The 16,303-nt window shown below is 31.3% G+C and overlaps 1 long non-coding RNA gene across 1 annotated transcript; it reads left to right on the plus strand.

Annotated features, from left to right (window-relative positions):
* The first annotated feature begins 793 nt into the window (after positions 1-793).
* On the plus strand, positions 794-16,016 carry LOC148949028 (uncharacterized). Its single transcript, XR_016142252.1, has 2 exons — positions 794-1,045; positions 15,979-16,016. It is a non-coding gene; the product is annotated as an uncharacterized LOC148949028 (long non-coding RNA).
* The last annotated feature ends 287 nt before the right edge of the window (positions 16,017-16,303 follow it).

Below are 16,303 nucleotides of genomic sequence, written 5' to 3' on the forward strand. Positions count from 1 at the left end.
GGGCTTTATTTGTAACCGGTCGTCAAGACGGCATGAATCATTTTTAGTAAAGTTGTTGAATCCTGAAAAAATCCTATTGAGTTATAATTTGCACGTATATGTTCCTGTTTTTGTATGTGATTTTTTTTTCATTTTCTTCCTTTTTGTTATCCTCCATCGTCGTGCTTTGTATTTTTGATGGGTTATAAAATAAATAAATAAAAAAAGAAATAGTTATTATAATACTACCAGCAAAAATTATAGCGTATAGTGCCACAGCGAGTTTTTTCTTAGTTGTCTAGGAATTTCTAAGCAATCGCACTGTATTCCTTTTTTCTTTCTTGTGTCGAACTGTTTATCGGGGTAATCTTAGCTATAAAATTCAGCAAAGAATGACGGTCTTATTAGTCACTATTTAAAAAAATTTCGCGTCAAAAGGTTGTTTCGAGGGCAGCAAAAGTTAAAAATCTATATAAAATTTAAAGAATAAGCAAACATAAAAATTATTTCTTTTGAATCTATTGTTTTGGGAAGGGGGATGAAAAAAGTAAATATATACGAATTAGAAGGAAAACATAGTAAATTATAGGTAAAACCTGAATGTCTCGGGAAGTGGGAGGAACTACTGCTTTCCATGTCTGCGCAAGGTCCTCCTTCAGTCCAACGTATTCAAAGTTTCACTCTTTACCCCTCCCCAAACGAAGCTCCCATGAATTAGGCAGAGCCTGAAGGTCTCACCTCCTTTACCTGCCTTTCAAGCCTATCATGCCAATTCAAGACACTTTTCATTTTCTTTTGATATTGGTAGATCGACAGCAAAGTGTAGTCAGTAACAGTTCATTTGCTACAAGGAGAGAATCAACTTGAACAATGGCTGACCCAAACTGCATTCAAGTGATTGGAAGATCTGACCAAGCTGAAATTAATGAAAACAGCAATCCAGAACCTGGTCCCAGGGATTTTCTTCTGCATTCCAATGAATCTGGGGACCAAGTGAAACTGAAGAAAAAAGAGTTGGGCCTAATGGAAGGGACTGCAATTATCCTTGGTATTATCATGGGGTCGGGTAAGTGAATAATTGCACTCAGATATTGATCACATTTTAGTTATATTAATATAAAAATTAAAAAATATTACGATTAATAGAGAAATTCTCCATCCTCCTTTTTTCGAATTATTCTGGAACACAGTAACTTCGCAAAACACGCAGTTTATGATGTTTTCATTGGTAAATTTTACCCGTAATACCCATTTTTCATAAAAATTAAAGAAAAAGCCTTTATAGCAAAAAAGAAATATGCAGAGGGAGGAAGCTTAGGAATTTTTAGGAATGAAAAAAAGGAATGCTTAGGAATGAAAATTCTTGGCAAATACTCGTTCGGAAATATAATATTTTGTTGTTGTCAATTAATTTATAACTTGAATTATTCTTTTGGTCTTTAAAAACATTCATAAAACAATATAAAAACACTAAAATATAGTTGAAAAAGCCGTTATAGCAAAAAAGAAATATGCAGAGAGAGGAATCTTAGGAATTTTTTAGTCAACTTATATGATACTCGTTCGTAATCGTTTGTTGTTGTCAATTAATTTATAAATTTGAACTAGTCTTTTGGTCTTTAAAAACATTCATAAAACAATATAAAATAAAATATAGTTCGTGGAACCTCTGCAGCAATTTTTCAGAAAGCAGCAGTTCCAAAGAGCTCATATTTCGGAGCTTTGCTGCAGTTCAGCAGTTTTGTGTGGCGAAATGAGTCTGGTATGTGGTCTACCTTTCTTCTTCTACCTCTCTGTGATCTTCTTCTACAATTCTTAAAGGCCTACCTTTAAGAACTGTAAGCCCATTTTTCCACTTTTGAGCGATTATATTACACCACCTGTCGGCTTTACCCTGACTGGTTTATCGGCTGTTTTTCTTTAAGAGGGCTATAGGAAAGGGCCCCTATCCAAAGAGAACGCTAGCGAATCTTAAAGTCTGGTAATAGTTGAAAGTAGGTGCTACTTTGCACTAAATGCTATAATGACAAAGTTCTCACTTCATTACGCTCAGAAAATTTCTATTCATCGTATTTTTATATCATCGCACTCAGTTTAACTTTAAAAAAAGCTGGTAATTAAGATGGAGATCTCAGGAGGGGTGGGGTTCGTTTGGCTTGTTTACCAGTGCTATACTTAAATGTCTGTCAGAAATGGATTTGGCTGGAAATTTTTCAGTGGAAGGGCAAGAGAGAAAAAAAGCTAAGGAGCATTAACTTTAGCCTCTATTTATATAAAGAAGAAATTTATTAAAATAATAGTTCATTTTAAAGTTTTTAATCCCTGACCTGTAATCACCGTATTTATCAAATCTCGACCTCTTCTATTTATATATTTCTTATTAGTTCCGATAGTATCTTTCATCGATTTTTTTATTTTTAAATACATCATCTAGTTCTTTTCTATTTAAATCGATGAATTCTTTCCCATAGAGGTTTAATCATATAAGTATACACTGATAATGCTCCATCTTTTATATTTTTCAGGGAAGTCTTGAATAATTCCTAGTTAGCTATATTCTTAAAGAAACTACCAATACCACTACCGTATTGTCTGGTGTATAGAAATTGTTTTTTTTTTATTCATCGTGATTTATTATAGTAAAAAATTTAGTAAACATTTTTACACAATCACTTATAAGAGAAAGAACGAGTTAAAAGTAATTTACTAACCATTAAGCTTGTTTGTACGAAACCCATCATATGCGTAATAATTTCTGTTTGTTTTAAGTTTTGATGTTGCTCTTTACTTTCAGTTGAATTTTATTTAGTTAACTTCTGATCGTGTGTTTTTAAATAATGCTGGGAAATCCGGTGCCCCCTTCATAGCAGTGTCCCTTCTCCCCAGCTACCAGAAAAATCACCCCTGAAAACTTCTGTATACTTCCCAATAACCAATGCTATATGTAAACATTGGGCAAACTTCATAACTTGCAGACATTCGCCGGGGACTGTGGGAGATTAAGTCATCCTCAAAGAAATAGTTATTGTATTTTTCGACCATGCTGAACAAAATGGTTATCTCAAAATTTTGATCGGGTGACTTTGGGTAAAAAATGAGCGTGTGAGGGGGCCTAGTTGCCCTCCATTTTTTGGTTACTTAAAAAGAGCACTAGAACTTTTAATTTTTGTTCGAATCAGTCGTCCCGTGATATTCTAGGACCATTGGATCGATACGATCACCCCTGGGAAAAAAAATAAACACACATCCGTGATCTTTCTTCTGGCAAAAAATACAAAATTCCACACTTTTGCAAATAGGAGTTTGAAACTTATATCGTAGGGTTCTCTGATACGCTGAATCTGATGGCGTGATTTTCCTTAATTTTCTGTACCTTTTACGGAGTGTTTCCCCTTTTTTTAAAAACAAGGCAAATTTTCTCATGCGCCTAACTTTTCAGGGTAATGCTAAACTTGATAAAACTGATATATTTGAAATCAGTAAAAAAATTTGAATCTTTTGATGCATCATTGGTAGCAAAATTCGTTTTTAAAGTTTCGGTTACTATTGCGCCGGGTCGCTCCTTACTTACAAATCGTTACCATGAACTGTTTGATAATACTTAAATCATTATTAAATTTAAATTTATAATTATCTTTGGATAATATAAGAAAATCCCGTTGTTTCAGGACTAGATAAAACAGCTATTGGATAATTTTCTCTAGAAGCATTAAAGTAATGACTTAGAAAATAATTGAAACACTCGTCATTATACATACCATTGGGCATCATAACCCTTATAAATGATTCATCTTTAGTTTTTCTAGACTCAAATGTATTATTTTTAAATTTATCACTAATATTATGCCATAATTACCACAATGTACACTGCGTAAAGGTGATTTCAGAATCATAATTACGATCTAACCGGACAGCTTACGATCTACGATCTCTTACGATCTACGATCTAACTGGACAGCTTGTACAAGATTGATCAACGTTCAACCATTCAATCGTTCAATCACATTATTTGCAATTAAAAACAATCTAGTTCCTCCTTGTGCTATTTCCTTGTGGTTCTTATTAGACTGTATAATCGTTCAATCATATTATTTGCAATTAAAACAATCCAGTTCCTCCTTGTGTTATTTCCTTGTGGTTCTTATTAGACTGTATAATCGTTAAATAATATTATTTGCAATTAAAAACAATCCAGTTCCTCCTTGTAGTATTTCCTTGTGGTACTTATTAGACTGTATAGTAGTTCAATCATATTCTTTGCAATTCAAAAGAATCCAGTTCCTCCTTGTGTTATTTCCTTGTTGTACTTATTAGACTGCATAATCGTTCAATCATATTATTTGCAATTAAAACAGTCCAGTTACTCTTTATTGTTTTTATTTGACTGTATGATCATTTAATAATTTTACGTTCGATTAAAAATAATCCAGTTCCTCCTTGTGGTATTCTCTTGTGGTTCTTCTTATAATGTAAACTATTTCAATCATTTTTTTTTCAGTTAAAACAATCCAGTTCCTCCTTGTAGAATTTCCTTGTATAATGGTTCAATCATATTATTTCCAATAAAAACAATCCATTTCCTCCTTGTGTTATTTACCTGCGGTTCTTATTAGACTGTATAATCGTTCAATCATATTATTTGCAATTAAAAACAGTGCAGTTCCCCCTTGTGGTATTTCCTTGTGGTACTTATTAGACTGTATAATCGTTCAATCATATCATTTGAAATTAAAAACAATCCAGTTCATCCTTGTGGTACTTATTAAATTTTATAATCTTTCAATCATATTCTTTGCAATTAAGACAATCCAGTTACTCCTTGTGGTAATTATTTGACTGTATAATCATTCAATCATTTCACGTGCAATTAAAAACAATCCAGTTCCTCCTTGTGGTATTCCCTTGTGGTTCTTCTTAGACTGTATAATCGTTCAATCACATTATTTTCAATAAAAACAGTCCAGTTCCTCCTTGTAGTACTTCCTTATGGTACTTATTAGACTGTATAATCGTTCAATCATATTGTGTGCAATTAAAAAAAATCCAGTTCCTCCTTGTGGTACTTCCTTATGGTACTTATTAGACTGTATAATCGTTCAATCATATTGTTTGCAATTAAAAACAATCCAGTTCCTCCTTGTGGTATTTCCTTGTGGTTCTTGTCAGACTGTATAATCGTTCAATCATATTATTTGCAATTAAAAACAATCCGGTTCCTCCTTTTGGTACTTATTAGACTGTATAATCGTTCAATCATATTCTGTGCAATTAAAAAGAATCCAGTTCCTCCTTGTGGTATTTCCTTGTGGTACTTATTAGACTGTATTATCGTTCAATAATTTTATGTGCAATTAAAACAGTCCAGTGCCCCCTTGTGTTATTCCCTTGTGGTACTTATTAGACTGTATACTCGTTCAATCATATTATATGCAATTAAAAACAATCCGGTTTCTCCCTGTGTTACTTATTAAACTTTATAATCGTTCGATCATATTATTTGGAATTAAAACAATCCAGTTCCTCCTTGTGGTAATTATTAGACTGTATAATCGTTCAGTCATATTCTTTGCAATTAAAAAAAATCCAGTTCATCCTTGTGTTATTTCCTTGTGGTTCTTATTAGACTGTATAATCGTTCAATCACATTATTTTCAATAAAAACAATCCAGTTCCTCCTTGTAGTATTTCCTTTTGGTACTTATTAGACTGTATAATCGTTCAATCATATTCTGTGCAATTAAAGCAATCCAGTTCCTTCTTGTGGTACTTATTAGACTGTATGATCGTTCAATCATATTATTTGCAATTAAAAACAATCCAGTTCCTCCTTGTGTTATTTCCTTGTGGTTCTTATTAGACTGTATAATCGTTCAATCATATTATTTGCAATTAAAACAATCCAGTTCCTCCTTGTGTTATTCCCTTTTGGTTCTTATTAGACTGTATACTCGTTCAATCATATTATTTGAAATTAAAAACAATCCGGTTCCTCCTTGTGGTACTTATTAGACTGTATAATCGTTCGATCATATTCTTTGCAATTAAAAGAATCCAGTTCCTCCTTGTAAAATTTCCTTGTGGTTCTTACTAGACTGTATGATCATTCAATCATATTATTTGTTATTAAGACAATCCAGTTACTCCTTTTGGTACTTATTTGACTGTATTATCATTCAATCATATTACGTGCAATTAAAAAGAATTCAGTTCCTCCTGGTGGTATTCTATTTGGGTTCTTCTTAGAATGCACATCCGTTCAATCATATTCTGTGCAATTAAAACAATCCAGTTTCTCCTTTTGGTACTTATTTGACTATATGATCATCCAATCGTTTTATTTGAAATTGAAAACAATCCAGTTTCTCCTTGTGGTATTCTCTTATGGTTCTTACTAGACTGTATAATCTTTGAATCATATTATTTGCAATTAAAATTATTCAGTTGCTCCTTGTGTTGTTTCCTTGTGGTTCTTATTAGACTGTATAATCGTTCAATCATACTATTTTTAATAAAAACAATCCAGTCCCTCCTTGTAGTATTTCATTCTGGTACTTATTAGACTGTATAATCGTTCAATAATATTATTTTCAATAAACACAATCCATTTTCTCCTTGTAGTATTTCCTTATGGTACTTATTAGACCGTATAATCGTTCAATCATATTCTTTGCAATTAAAAAGAATCTAGCTCCTCCTTGTGTTATTTCCTTGTGGTACTTATTAGACTGTATAATTGTTCAATCATATTATTTAGAATTAAAAGAATCTAGTTCCTCCTTGTGGTACTTATTAGACTGTATAATCGTTGAATCATATTCTTTGTAGTTAGGAATAATCCAGTTCCTCCTTGTGTTATTTCCTTGTGTTTCTTATTAGACTGTATAATCGTTCAATCATACTATTTTCAATAAAAACAATCCAGTTCCTCCTTGTAGTATTTCCTTGTGTTACTTATTATACTGTATAATCGTTCAATCACATGGTTTAAAGTGAAAAACAATCCAGTTTCTCCTTGTGGTACTTATTAGACAATATATTCGTTCATTCATATTATTTGCAATTAAAACAATCCAGTTCCTCCTTTTGGTAATTATTTGACTGTATAATCGTTCAATCATTTTCTGTGAAATTAAAAACAATCCAGTTCCTCCTTGTGGTATATCCTTGTGGTTCTTATTAGACTGTATAATCGTTCAATCATATTATTTGCAATTAAAAAAAATCCAGTTCCTCCTTGTGTTATTTCCTTGTGGTTCTTATTAGACTGTATAATCGTTCAATCATATTATTTTCAATTAAGACAATCCAGTTCCTCCTTTTGGTACTTATTAGACCGTATAATCGTTCAATCATATTCTGTGCAATTAAAAACAATCCAGTTCCTCCTTTTGGTATTCCCTTGTGGTACTTATTAGACTGTACAATCGTTCAATCATATTATTTGCAATATTAAAACAATCCAGTTCCGCCTTGTGGTACTTAATAGACTGTATAATCGTTCAGTCATATTCTTTGCAATTAAAAACAATCCAGTTCATCCTTTTGTTATTTCCTTGTGGTTCTTATTAGACTGTATAATCGTTCAATCACATTATTTTCAATAAAAACAGTCCAGTTCCTCCTTGTAGTACTTCCTTATGGTACTTATTAGACTTTATAATCGTTCAATCATATTATTTGCAATTAAAAAAAATCCAGTTCCTCCTTGTGGTACTTCCTTATGGTACTTATTAGACTGTATAATCGTTCAATCATATTGTTTGCAATTAAAAAGAATCCATTTCCTCCTTGTGTTATTTCCTTGTGGTTCTTATTAGACTGTATAACCGTTCAATCACATTATTTGCAATTAAGACAATCCAGTTCCTCCTTGTGGTACTTATTAGACTATATAATCGTTCAATAATATTATTTGCAATTAAAGCAATCCAGTTCTTCCTTGTGTTATTCCCTTTTGGTTCTTGTTAGACTATATACTCGTTCAATCATATTATTTGCAATTAAAAACAATCCAGTTCCTCCTTTTGGTACTTATTAGACTGTATAATCGTTCAATCATATTCCGTGCAATTAAAAACAATCCAGTTCCTCCTTGTGGTATTTACCTGCGGTTCTTATTAGACTGTATAATCGTTCAATCATATTATTTGCAATTAAAAACAGTCCAGTTCCCCCTTGTGGTATTTCCTTGTGGTACTTATTAGACTGTATAATCGTTCAATCATATCATTTGAAATTAAAAACAATCCAGTTTCTCCCTGTGGTACTTATTAAACTTTATAATCGTTCGATCATATTATTTGTAATTAAAACAATCCAGTTCCTCCTTGTGGTAATTATTAGACTTTATAATCGTTCAGTCATATTCTTTGCAATTAAAAACAATCCAGTTCATCCTTTTGTTATTTCCTTGTGGTTCTTATTAGACTGTATAATCGTTCAATCACATTATTTTCAATAAAAACAGTCCAGTTCCTCCTTGTAGTACTTCCTTATGGTACTTATTAGACTTTATAATCCTTCAATCATATTATTTACAATTAGAAACAATCCAGTTCCTCCTTGTAGTACTTCCTTATGGTACTTATTTGACTTTATAATCATTCAATCATTTTGTGTGCAATTAAAAAAAATCCAGTTACTACGTTTGGTATGCTATTGTGTTTCTACCTATACTACATAATCTTTAAATTACGTATTTTGCAATTAAAACAATCAATGTACTAGTTGTGGTTATAATTTGACTTTATAATCGTTTAGTAATAATCTGAGCAATTAAAAACAATAAAGATCATCCTTTTCGTGCTTATTAGACTATATGATCATTAACTCATTTTCTGAGCAATTAAAAACAATCCAGTTCCTCCTTGTGGTATTTCCTTGTGGCTTATTAGACTGTATAATCGTTCAATCATATTCTGTGCAATTAAAACAATCCAGTTCCTACTTTTGGTACTTATTATACTTTATTATCTTTCAATAATTTTCATTTCAATTAAAAACAATCCAGGTCCTCCTTGTGTTATTTTATTGTGGTTCTAATTAGACTGCATAATAGTTCAATAATCTTATTAAAAGTTAATAAAATAAATTTACTCTTTGTGGTCCTAATTATTCTTTAATATCTTTTATTCATTTAATTTTAAAATAAAAAACGTCCAGGTACTCATTGTGTTATTTACTTGTTGTACTTACTATACTATATAATCGTTCAATCATGATATTTTCAATTAAAACAATCAAGTTACTTGTTGTGGTTCTTATTTGACTGTATAATCGTTCAATCATATTATTTTCAATTAAAACAATCCAGTTCCTCCTTGTCGTACTTATTAGACTGTATAATAGTTAAATCATATTATTTGCGATTAAAGCAATCCAGTGCTTCCTTGTGGTATTTTCTTATGGTTCTTATTAGACTGTATAATCGTTAAATCATATTATTTTCAATTAAAACAATCCTGTTCCTCCTTGTGTTAATTCATTGTGGTAATAATTATAATATATGATCGTTAAATAATTTTCGGTTCAATTAAAACAATCATGGTACTACTTTTGGTATTCTCTTGTGTTACTAACTTGACTACATGACCGTTAAATAATAATCTTTGCAATTAAGACACTAAATGAAATTCATGTTGTTATGATTTGACCTCATGATCATTATCTACTTTTATTTGCAATTAAAACAATCCCGGTCCTTCTTGTTTTACTTATTATAATATATGATCGTTCAATCATTTTTTTTGCAATTAAAACAATTAAGTTACTCCTTGTGTTATTTTCTTGTGGTACTTATTAGACTGTATTATCATTCAATCATATTCTTTTCAGTTAAAAACAATCCAGTTCCTCCTTGTGTTATTTTCTTATGGTTCTTATTAGACTGTATAATCGTTCAATCATATTATTTGCAATTAAGACAATCCAGTTCCTCCGTTTGTTAATTCCTTGTGGTACTACTTAGACTTTATGATCTTTAAATAATATTCTTTGCAATTAAGACAATCCATTTCCTCCTTGTGGTATTACCTTGTGGTTCTAATTTTACTGCATAATCGTTCAATCATTTTCTTTGCAATTAAAAACAATCCAGTTCCTCCTTGTGGTATTCCCTTGTGGTTCTTATTAGACTGTATGATCATTAAATCATTTTCTATGCAGTTAAAAACAATCAAGTTCCTCCTTGTGTTATTTTCTTATTGTAATAACTATAATATATAATAGTTAAATAAAAAAATTTTAAAATAAGAAAATACTGTTACTTCTTGTGGTATTTACTTGTGGTTCGTATTAGACTGTATGATCGTTCAATCATTTTATTTTCAATTAAAACAATCCTGGTCCTCCGTGTGGTGTTCTCTTGTGGTACTAACTTGACTACATGACCGTTCAATAATAATCTGTGCAATTAAGACGATCCAGTTAATCCTGGTGTTTATTAATTGACCGTATGAGAATTAAATACTTATATTTTCAATTAAAACAATAAAGTTAATTCTTGTGTTATTTCCTTGTGGTTCTTCTTAGACTGTATAATCGTTCAATCATATTATTTACAGTTAAAACAATCCAGTTCCTCTGTTTGGTACTAATTAGACTGTAAAATCGTTTAGTCATATCCTTTTTCATTAAAAACAATCCAGTTCCTCCTTGTGTTATTTACTTTTGGTTCTTACTTGACTATATAATCGTTCAATCCTATTATGTTCAATTAAAACAGTCCACGTTCTCCTTGTGGTATTCCCTTGTGGTTCTTATTAGACTACATAATCGTTCAATCATTTTATTTGCAATTAAAAACAATCCAGTTCATCCGTGTGGTGTTTACTTGTGGTTCTTACTAGACTGAATAATCGTTCAATCATATTATTTTCAATTAAAACACTCCAGTTCCTCCGTGTGGTTGTTTCTTGTGTTACTAACTTGACTACATGATCGTTCAATCATAATCTTTTCAATTAAGACCCTCCTTTTACTTCATGTGGTTATTATTTTACTGCATGATAATTATTTACTTTTAATTTCAATTAAAACAAAAAAGTACATTCGTGTTTTACTTCTTAGACTATATGATCGTTCAATAATTTTATTTGAAATAAAAAAAAAACCATTTCATCATTGTGTTATTTCCTTTTGGTACTTATTTGACTGTATGATCATTCAATCATTTTCTTTGCAATTAAAACAATCCAGTTCCTCCTTGTTTTATTACCTTGTGGTACTTATTAGACTATATGATCATTAAATCATATTCTTTTAAGTTTAAAACAATCCAGGTCCTCATTGTGTTATTTTATTATGGTACTAACTAGACTATATAATCGTTCAATCATAATATTTGCAATTAAGACAATAATGTTACTTCGTGTGTTATTTACTTGTGGTAATTATTAGAATGTATAATCTTTCAGTAATTTTATGTTCAATTAAAACTATACTGGACCTAAGTTGTGTAATCTAGTAATTTAAGACCTATTATACATAATATTTCAATCTAATATCTTACAATTAAAACCCAAAGCTTAAGTTGTTTGGTACTTATTTGACTGTATTATCTTTCAATCAGTTTATTTGCAATTAAAAACAATCCAGTTCATCCTTGTGGTATTCCCTTGTGGTTCTTATTAGACTGTATAATCGTTCAATCATATTATATGCAATTAAAAACAATACAGTTTCTCCTTGTGTTATTTCCTTGTGGTTCTTATTAGACTGCATAATCTTTCAATATTTTTCTGTTCAATTAAAAACCCTAATTGTCCTACTTGTGGTATCCTCTTTGTTTACGAAATATAATGTATAATCGTTAAATAATTTTCTTTGCAATTAAAACAATCACGTAAATCCTTTTGTTATTTCCTTGTGGTTCTACCTATAATACATAATCTTTAAAAATTAAACTTTTCAATTAAAAACAAACCTGGTCCTCCGTTTGGTATTTCCTTGTGGTTCTTATTATACTGTATAATAGTTAAATCATATTATTTACAATTAAAAACAATACAGTTACTTCTTTTGGTACTCCCTTGTGGTTCTTATTAGACTGTATAATCGTTCAATCATTTTCTGTGCAATTAATAATAATCCAGGTCCTCCTTGTTGTATTATCTTGTGGTTATTATTATACTGTATTATCGTTAAATCATTGTTTATTCAATTAAAAACACTCCAGTATCTACTTTTGGTGTTCAATTGTTGTACTAATTAGAATGTATAATCTTTAAATCATGATACGTACAATTAAGACAATAAATGTAATTCTTGTGGTTATTATTTGAACGTATGATCGTTCAATCATTATCTGTGCAATTAAAACAATCCATTTCATTCTTTTGGTAAGTATTAGAATATATTATCATTAAATCATATTATTTGCAATTAAAACAATCCAGTTACTCCTTGTGGTTCTTATTAGACTGTATAATCGTTGAATCATATTATTTGCAATTAAAACAATCCAGTTCCTTCTTGTGGTACTTATTAGACTGTATGATCATTCAATCATATTCTTTGCAATTAAAAACAATGCAGTTCCTCCTCGTGGTATTCCTATATCCATTTTAAGTGTTGTAGCAACATGAATCAATCTGGACCATTACTCTTTAACAAAATCAACCTTTTCATTATATCCAGATATTCCATGTCCTTTTTAGGACCAACTTTTTATTTAAGTCACCTAATTTCTTTAGAGTGTCTTGAAGTAATTCACGATGTTCTAGGTAAAACTTAGGTAATTCAAAGCATGTTGGTTCAGTAGGATTATATTCTTTATCGTCTTCATTAATTTGTTTCAAAATTTCAGTGTTTAATTTCTTAGTAATATCAGATACTTTTGGTGATTTACCAGGAGTCTTTATTTCTGGCAATTCTAGTGGTTGAATACCTTGAAGCTGTGATGGTTCAAAACCTTGAAGTTGTGTGATGGTGCTGGTAAAGTGCTTTTAACTTTGTATCTAGTCTTCCAAATAGTCGTGTCAAATTATTATCATTTTCTTTTAATTTTTCAACAACTGGAGCACTTAACTCTTCAGCATATTCATGAAATCCTTCTTGTATTAATGCTTTCTGTCTAACCTTTTGTCTTAGCTTTTCCCTGTTCCTCAATCAAAAATTATTATTATACAATAACTCTTGATACTCTTTTTCTTAAAAAGCACCAATAATAAGCTCACCAATTTATCGGATAATTCATACGTAATAGGAGTTGTCTGTTTAACTGCAGCAATTTCAAATATCTCCGTTATATAATTTGGAAGATAGTCTTTGTCAAAAACACTCTTTTTCTTATTAATTTTAGAGTTGAGTAGAGTAGAGTAGATGTGTTACAAATAAAAATATTCTACTCTACTTTAAAAGAAGTGTATATATTAACTGTCTATTCTGTATGGAATGCGTGTATCCTTAAAGATGAGTGCTCTACCGCGTGGCAATACTGCCTCTGAAACTTGAAAGCAGAATATACATGTCTCGAAGGTCTGAAATTGATTTATTGTCTCTAAATTTTCGCTCGATGACTTTTTGCGTTCCTGGAATTGTTGTTTGCACCAAAAAATGGTAGGAAACCCCACTTTGCATTGGCATAATCTTTTTTTGCAACTTAAAGAAAGGCACTAGAACTTTCAATTTCCATTCCAATGATTCTCATCCCAAAATCATAAGACCATTGGTTAGACCCCTAAGAAGAACAATAATAACATAATAAATGAATAAATACGTATCAGTGATCATTCTTCTCGTAAAAATTTATAAAAATCACGTTTTTGTAGATAGGGGCTTCAAACCTCTGCGACATGCTTCTGTGAATGCTGGATTTGATGGTTGCCTAAAAATCTAAAAAGAATGCCTTTCCTTTGAGGTCAAAAATTGAAAAATTTGGAATAGATTTTGAACTCTTGGTGGATTAGTGGCTGGAAACTCAGCGCAGGTGGCAAGTGAGTTTAAAACGGGGCAGTAGCTGCACATATACAAGTTTTAATAAGTGCATTTTACCCGGAACATCCTCCCGGCCTCCTCTTGCAGCCCAGAGCGAATCAAAGTTGGCAGCCATTTAGAGTTTCAGTCATCCTTTAACTTGGGTACTTTTACAGCAGAATTTCCAAGCAAACTGGATTGCTAGCTCAGCTATATTAGAGCCGAACCTCATAAATTGGCAAACAAGAGCAAAATAGTTCTACTCTAGGCAACGAATAGATACATAAGCTCTTCCATTTTAGCCACATTGCAAACTCCCGAAGTAAGACTCTGTCATGAGGCATTTTGAGCTAATCCAGTTACAATTGTAGCTTGCTCTACTGTATTCTAAGGGTGCTTCTTAACTCAAAATTATAGTTTTACATTTTAAAATTTAAATATTTACTGTTGAAGCTACTCATTGTAACACCGTAAGCTACGTGTGGAAACACTTGAAGGTTATTTATTAGGCAGTTGTGCTGGAAACCTTTCCCAGAATTGTAAAATTAAAGAGCAATAGATTAAAAATTGACTATAAATGATCATTCTTGAATTAAACAAGAATTTTTTTTTCCTAAAACACTACACGGAAAATATTTGTAAAATACAGATTAATACAATTAACAGGAGATATTTACTCTTTCAAATCTCTAGCCTTTCTTACATAGGTATCAGTTATTTCCCAAATCCAGGGGCTGGGAGCCACTCCTCCAGCATACATACAGTTTCGATTCGTTTTTGCCGGAGTCTAGTATAGTAAGAAGTCTGCTTCATTGCGGATTAAGTCACCTGTTGCTTTACACCAGAAGTTGCAGAAGAAAGGAACGCCAATATTTCAATAAAACTAGGCAGATATTAAAATGAAGAATCAGTGGTTTCATTGTTCATAGTGGTGGAAATGTGTTCAAGATTCAATGATAGACAAGCTCAAACCTAAGCTTGCTCTACCTAGAAGGTCTAGATTCTATTTTTGAAGTCTTGAGATTTGTTCTAAGAAAATATCCCTTAACTCTCCTTAAAGAGAAACTTAACTCGTCTCCGAATTATTCATCCCGACTATTTGACTTTAATCACGCTGACTACTCGCGCAACATCCTGAGAAAGACTTAGGGCTAGATCAGGGTTGCCCCTATCATTAAGATTCTACTAGATCTAACAAACAAAAATCTAGTAAATTTAGAATATGTAGTAAATTATCCGAATTCTAGTAAAAACTTGTAAAAAATAACGACTCATAGTGAAAAAAACTTTTTTTTTATTTTCAGCAATTTGAGGAGAAAAAAACAATGCAAATACATGACAATTTACAATTTTTGGTTTTTTGTGTTACAATTTTGCTTGTCTGTTTTACAGTTTTGCTTGTCTGTCTCAGAGACAGACAAGCAGTCACCTATTTTCATAAACAGACACTTCACTTCCGGCGTCTAAAGGTTGACAAAATCAGCTTTCTGTGTATCATATCTTACCAACTAAAAATGAAGCTATACTGACACTTGGATTTGTGATGATTGGGAATCTATTGGAATGAAAACAAAAGCCAACCACCCAAGGTGATTAGGTGAATCTCCTCTGTTTGAAAATATTTATTGAGGAAAAAGGAGCCTGCTGAGAGAAATTAAAAGTAAGTACAAATGTAAAAAAAAGGGTTTTTGAACTTGTAGGTTTCCGGAATTTTTCAATCATATTATGAAACAAAAGAAAAAAGGAAAAAAGATTGTGAAAATCGTATTGATTATCCTACTACAGTAAAAATTGATGCTTGATAATGCAAAAATTTTTTGGGAGCATTTAGTAAAAACAGATGCAATCTAGTAAATTTTTCCTCTCCAATCTAGTAAATTCTTCCAGGTCAGGGTGGCAACCCTGGGTTAGATCTAACAGAGTGTCCTTTGCGTTAACTTGATCTCGTATCTCAACTCATCTTAGGTTTTTTTTTACCTCTGAAATTTTGTGAATTGGTATTTCCAATAGAAAATTAGTATTTTTTTTCCAGGCCTAAGTTCACTTTCGTTTGTAAGACTACCCCTATTTTTCTATATTTGGCAGATGACACATTTGGTTTGGATTCCGGAATTTCTGTCTGATATCTAGAGCTCAACGTTTATGACTGGTGGAAGATATTGCAAAACTAATAAAAACAACCTTGAATGATTACGAAAATTGGAATAAAACGTAACATTTTCAGCTATGCATTATCAGGAATAATTTTTGTTAGGTTGTAAAAGTGTTAATGCCATAAATACAAATGCCATAAGTGCTGAAGACATTCATTCCCATATCCATGTGTCTTTTATTATGAGAGCTAAGCAACTTTAAGGTGGAGCTTATTTAGGTAGAGACAACGTATATTACAGTGGGATCAAAAATAAAA

This window comes from Artemia sp. Qi Xiang Cuo, chromosome 9 (genome assembly GCF_049724085.1).
Source record: "Artemia sp. Qi Xiang Cuo chromosome 9, ASM4972408v1, whole genome shotgun sequence".
NCBI classification, from domain to species: Eukaryota; Metazoa; Arthropoda; class Branchiopoda; order Anostraca; family Artemiidae; genus Artemia; species Artemia sp. Qi Xiang Cuo.